Genomic DNA, 5,943 nt, shown 5'->3' with positions numbered 1-5,943 from the left:
TGATTATACTTATGAGAAATTTCTGATATTGTTCATGCGTGGTTTATAGAGGAGTGAATATTTATAGAAAGATATAGTGTATGTCTACTCTTACATTAGTTCCCAAAATGAGTGCCAATTATAGTGTCTCCAAAATTTGTTCTCTTCTTTAAAGATGCTCCAAGATTTTTTCCTCCCTGTACTACCACATCTCCTGATTCCACATTAGTGCCATCTGAGGTCTTTAATAATGCTATATCTTCAATAATATACATCAATCTCTTGTGCCATTGCACACAGGGAGTCCAGACTAAGGTGTTCTTTTAACGACGAAGCAGGGGATAACTATACCAGGAAATACTCAGCAAGTCTGGCAGCATCTATGGAGAGAGAAATAGAGTTAACATTCCAGGCTTATGATCTTTTATCGAAAAGGTGTGACATCAGCCTTCTCAATTTCTTTGCTCCAGTCACTCACTCTAACATATCTCCGTCCGAATTTGCAGTTCTCCATTGTCTTTGATCCAATCCTCACATTACTACTCCTGTCAGCAGGTTTTGATGATGGTGGTGTTATCAGGAATACCGATCTCTAAATAACAGAGGCTGAACACCATTTATCTGATACTTCCTTTTACTTTCCTCTGGATCATGGGCTCATCACTGAACATAAAGCCATTGTTAGTTGGACTGTCACTGTCCTTCCGCAGCCTCTAATCTCGTAGTCCCCCAAAACCAAACAGACCACTCCTATGTCCTTCCCAAGATCCACAAGTAGGAATATATCCTAGCAGCACCTTTGTTTCAGCCTGTTCCTGTCCCACAGAACTGATTTCTTTCCATCGAGCAACATTTTTTCCCCTCTCTCTTTAGCCCAAGCTGCTCCCACCTACATCAGTGACTCATTCAATGCTCTCTTTTTTTAAAGCTCTGATGAAAGGTTATGGACCTGAAATGTTAACTCTGTTTCCCTCTTCAAAGATGCTGCTGGATCTGTTGAATATTTCTAGCATTTTCTGTTTTTATTGTGGACTTCCAATATCCACAGTATTTTGCTTTTGTGATTGAACTAGGAAGCACAGATATAACTCAGCCCTCACTTTAAAGTCCTGCATTCTAATATTTTATATAATGCCTTGATCTTACTTATGGTTAAACAGAAAAACTTATAATTGAGGAAGCAGACAAGTAAGAGTTGATTGAAGCATTAGAGATGCAAACCAAGGTGCTACATAGAATATGTAATTTCGCATGTCGAGTTTACATAGGCTGTTTCTAATATAAATGTGAACATGGAAAAGTTGGTAAAGTACAAAAAGCATGTTAGGTAAGACTCTTAATATTACTAGTTACTCTCCAGTGCCATTATACATTATACAAGGGCAAAGCCAATTATACTCTTCAAATAGATCAGGATTAGAGGCTGGGTTATAATTGGACAAGGACACACATGTTCAGTCCCCTTTCCAGTTGAGCATTCCTTCCCTTCTATTTTAATTTGTTTCCATTTTATATATTAAAATGTGCAGATGATACCAAATGAGGACTATAGCAAAATGGAAGAAGCTAACAGAATACAATACATTAGAAAACTTGTAGACTGGGAAATAAACTTTAATATAGGTGAATATGAAATGCTGTTCCACTTTACACACTAAAATTGAATGGGATAGAAGAACTAAGGGATCCAGGGATACAGGTGAACAAATCATTAAAAAGCATCATTGCCAGGTAACCAAAGCAATTAAAAATGCTAAAAAAAAAGCACCGGGATTGATTTCTAGGATCAGAGTTCAAATTATGTAAATTACATTAAACATGTATCGGACCTGACTGCACTTAGAATACCATGTACAATTTTGGTCTCCATACGATGAAAACAATATAGAAGTACTGGAGACAGTGCAAAAAAATAATTACAAGGATGGTACCAGAGCTGAGAGAAGACAGCTATTGGGAAAGATTGAATGGACTTTTTTTATATAGAAAAGAGAAGGTTTGCAAGTGACCTGAAAATTTGGCTTTAAATATTATGAATGGGTTGGACAGGATGGATGTGGAGACAATGTTTCTACTTGTGGGAGAATCCAAAACTAGAGACTGTGAATACAGGATCATTACAAAGGAGAAATTTCATTGCTCAGGTTAAAATGTAGATTTCACTACCTCGGGAAATGGCTGTGGAAAATAATTAAGATGTTTTCAAAAAGAAATGAGACAAATACATGAGAGGAATGGGATAGGAAGAATGAGATGGAGTAGAAAGATATGTGCAGTATGACCAGCACAGACTAGTTGGGTTGATTGGCCTGTTTCTATGCTGTATATTCTGTGTAAATTCTTTGTCGAAGGACATTTTAAGGCCCTGTCCCTGCTGCAATGGGGCTGTAAAATTCCGCACCATATCTCCTGAAGCTTCTCTGCTTTAAATTGCAGTCTACAAATCATTAGTTCTGGTGAATGTGTTTTTTCCGTGAATTTGTTCAAATTATGACACGTCTAGGGGATTCTTTTCTCACTGGCCGAAGTCAGAACCTCTGCTAACGTCAGTTTCTTTTCTCTCTCTTTTATGGACAGTTAGACTCCATACTTCTTACTGTGGTAAAATTCAACAACCAGTGGTTGCTGTCTGGTATTTTACTTAAGTTGCCATTATTTACATTTGAGTTTTGCCACTAATTATTAGCTGGTATCATAGGTCAGCCTGATCCTAACCTCATTTGTCAGGCATGTGTAAGAACTTGCAGCAGAGATTATTAGAAGGAACAGGAATGACGACCCTAAATGATATTCCTCCCAATCTCTGGGCACTGAGGCAATGGTAGAAGCCCTCAAAATGGCAAATTTGGCACATGCCAGTTGTTCAATCTGGAACTTTCCTAATTAAGGGAGAAATTTTCAAGTTGCTTTTACATTCGCCTGATCATCTTGTCTGAGAGACAGCATGCTCTCAGTAATGCGCTAATGTATCGACCTAAATTATGTGCTCAATAATTGTAGGGAACATGAACGTATGATATTCTAACTTGGGTAGAAGTGAGTCGAACTGAGTCAAGCTGCCACTATATCTCTAACCACTGTATGAAATAATCTAAATTCAACATGCACAATAGATGTGGGAAGGCTAACTGAGCACACACACAGCAGCATTGTGTTGTTACTGTGAGCAAAAGAGTTTGCTTACAGAAGGCATTTCAATTACACTGATGTGCGAATATACCAACACTACTTAAAATTACCTATAATTTGTGTAATACATTATAAAAATAAATAAATTGAATGCTTATTTAATAAGGATGGAAGTATTTTCAATAATATAACAGGATACCATTCACTTCCCCACTCCCAGCCCTATCCCTTCCTCAAATTATGACTTGAGTTTCTGGGAGTAATTTGGGAGACACAGCAAAAATTCATCCCTAGGAGGAAGAACCATACTAAAGGGAGGACGAGGCAACCATGGCTGGCGAGGGAAGTCAGGGGCGGCATAAAAGCTAAAGAGAAATCATACAATGTGGCGAAGAGCAGTGGGAAACCAGGGAATTGGGAAGCCTACAAAGTCCAACAGAGGACAACTAAAAAAGAAATAAGGAGGGAGAAGATTAAATATGAGGGTAAACTAGCCAGTAATATAAAAGAAGATTACAAGAGTTTTTTTAGATATATAAAGGGCAAGAGAGATGCAAAAGTGGACATTGGGCCGCTGGAAAATGACGCTGGAGAAGTAGTAGTGGGGAACAAAGAAATGGCGGAGGAATTGAATAGGTACTTTGCGTCAGTCTTCACAGTGGAAGACATGAGTAACATCCCCAAAGTTCAAGAGAGTTTGGGGGCAGAGGTGAGTATAGTGGCCATTACCAAGGAGAAGGTGCTGGGAAAACTGAAAGGTCTGAAGGTGGATAAATCACCTGGACCAGATGGATTACACCCCAGATTTCTGAAGGAGATAGCTGAAGAGATAGTGGAGGCGTTAGTGGTGATCTTTCAGGAATCACTGGAGACAGGGAGGGTCCCAGAGGCCTGGAGTATCGCTACTGTAACCCCCCTGTTTAAGAAGGGAGTAAGGCAAAAGACGGGAAATTACAGGCCAATTAGCCTGACCTTGGTCGTTGGTAAGATTTTAGAGTCCATTATTAAGGATGAGATTTCAGAATACTTAGAAGTGCATGGTAAAATAGGGCAAAGTCAGCATGGTTTCATCAAGGGGAGGTCATGCCTGACAAATCTGTTAGAATTCTTTGAGGAGGGAACGAGCAGGTTAGACAAAGGAGATCCAATGGATGTTATCTACTTGGACTTCCAAAAGGCCCTTGACAAGGTGCCGCACAGGAGGCTGCTCAGTAAGATAAGAGCCCATGGTGTTAGAGGCAAGGTACGAGCATGGATAGAAGATTGGATGTCTGGCAGGAGGCAGAGAGTGGGGATAAGGGGGTCCTTCTCAGGATGGCGGCTGGTGAATAGTGGAGTTCCGCAGGGGTCAGTGTTGGGACCACATCTTTTCACTTTATATATTAATGATCTAGATGAAGGAACTGAGGGCATCCTGGATAAGTTTGCAGATGATACAAAGATTGGTGGGAGGACAGGTAGCATTGAGGAGGTGGGAAAGCTGCAGAAGGATTTCGACAGGTTAGGAGAATGGGCAAAGAAGTGGCAGATGGAATACAATGTGGGGAAGTGTGAGGTCATGCACTTTGGTAGGAAGAATAGAGGCATAGACTATTTTCTAAATGGGGAGAGAATTCAGAAATCTGGAGTGCAAAGGGACTTGGGAGTCCTAGTCCAGGATTCTCTTAAGGTTAATTTGCAGGTTGAGTCAGTAGTTAGGAAGGCAAATGCAATGTTGGCATTTATCTCGAGAGGACTAGAATATAAAAGCAGGGATTTGCTGCTGAGGCTTTATAAGGCTCTGGTCAGACCACATTTAGAATATTGTGAGCAATTTTGGGCCCCATATCTCAGGAAGGATGTGCTGGCCCTAGAGAGGTTCCAGAGGAGGTTCATGAGAACGATCCCAGGAATGAAAGGCTTAACATATGAGAAACATTTGAGGACACTGGGTCTATACTCGATGGAGTTTAGAAGGATGAGGGGGGATCTGATTGAAACTTACAGAATACAGAAAGGCCTGGATAGAGTGAATGTGGGGAAGATGTTTCCATTAGTAGGAGAGACTAGGACCCAAGGGCACAGCCTCAGAATAAAAGGAAGACCTTTTAGAACAGAGATGAGGAGAAACTTCTTTAGCCAGAGAGTGGTTAATCTATGGAATTCATTGCCACAGAAGGCTGTGGAGGCCAGGTTATTGAGTGTATTTAAGACTGAGATAGATAGGCTCTTGATTGGTAAGGGGATCAAAGGTTACGGGGAGAAGGCGGGAGAATGGGGTTGAGAAACTTATCAACCATGATTGAATGGCGGAGCGGACTCGATGGGCCGAATGGCCTAATTTCTGCTCCTATGTCTTATGGTCTATGGTCTTTTCACTTTAGTTTGCTGTCCAAGAAAAACCAGAATAGTATACACCTTGTGGCTGACTTCTGTTAAGAACAGGTAGGATTTACATTGATAGAAATGACAATATAAATGGGCTGGACAGTTATTTGGGTATATGAACATGCACTTCTAAAGCCCAATGTATTGAATATCCGAACTGACAAGAACAGCAATAAAATAGATCATCAGGACCAGTAAGAGGAAGACAGCAGTTATACATCTAGTAATCAAATGAACATTAAAGAGAAAGAAGAATCAAAATATTAATAGTTGGCTGGAAAAAGTTATTTTCAATGAGTCACAAGATTTTAGGAAAGAATGTCAAAATTTTGGAGCTTGTGCAGAGCGTATTCACCAGATGGATACTGGGGATGTGGGAATTCAGTTATGTGGAGAGACTGGAGAAGCTGGTATTATTCTCTTTAGAACAGAGAAAGTTAATGTGTTCAATATTATAAAGGATTTTAA

Source organism: Carcharodon carcharias, chromosome 21 (assembly GCF_017639515.1).
Source record: "Carcharodon carcharias isolate sCarCar2 chromosome 21, sCarCar2.pri, whole genome shotgun sequence".
Classification (NCBI taxonomy): domain Eukaryota; kingdom Metazoa; phylum Chordata; class Chondrichthyes; order Lamniformes; family Lamnidae; genus Carcharodon; species Carcharodon carcharias.
This window is presented reverse-complemented; position numbering follows the sequence as displayed.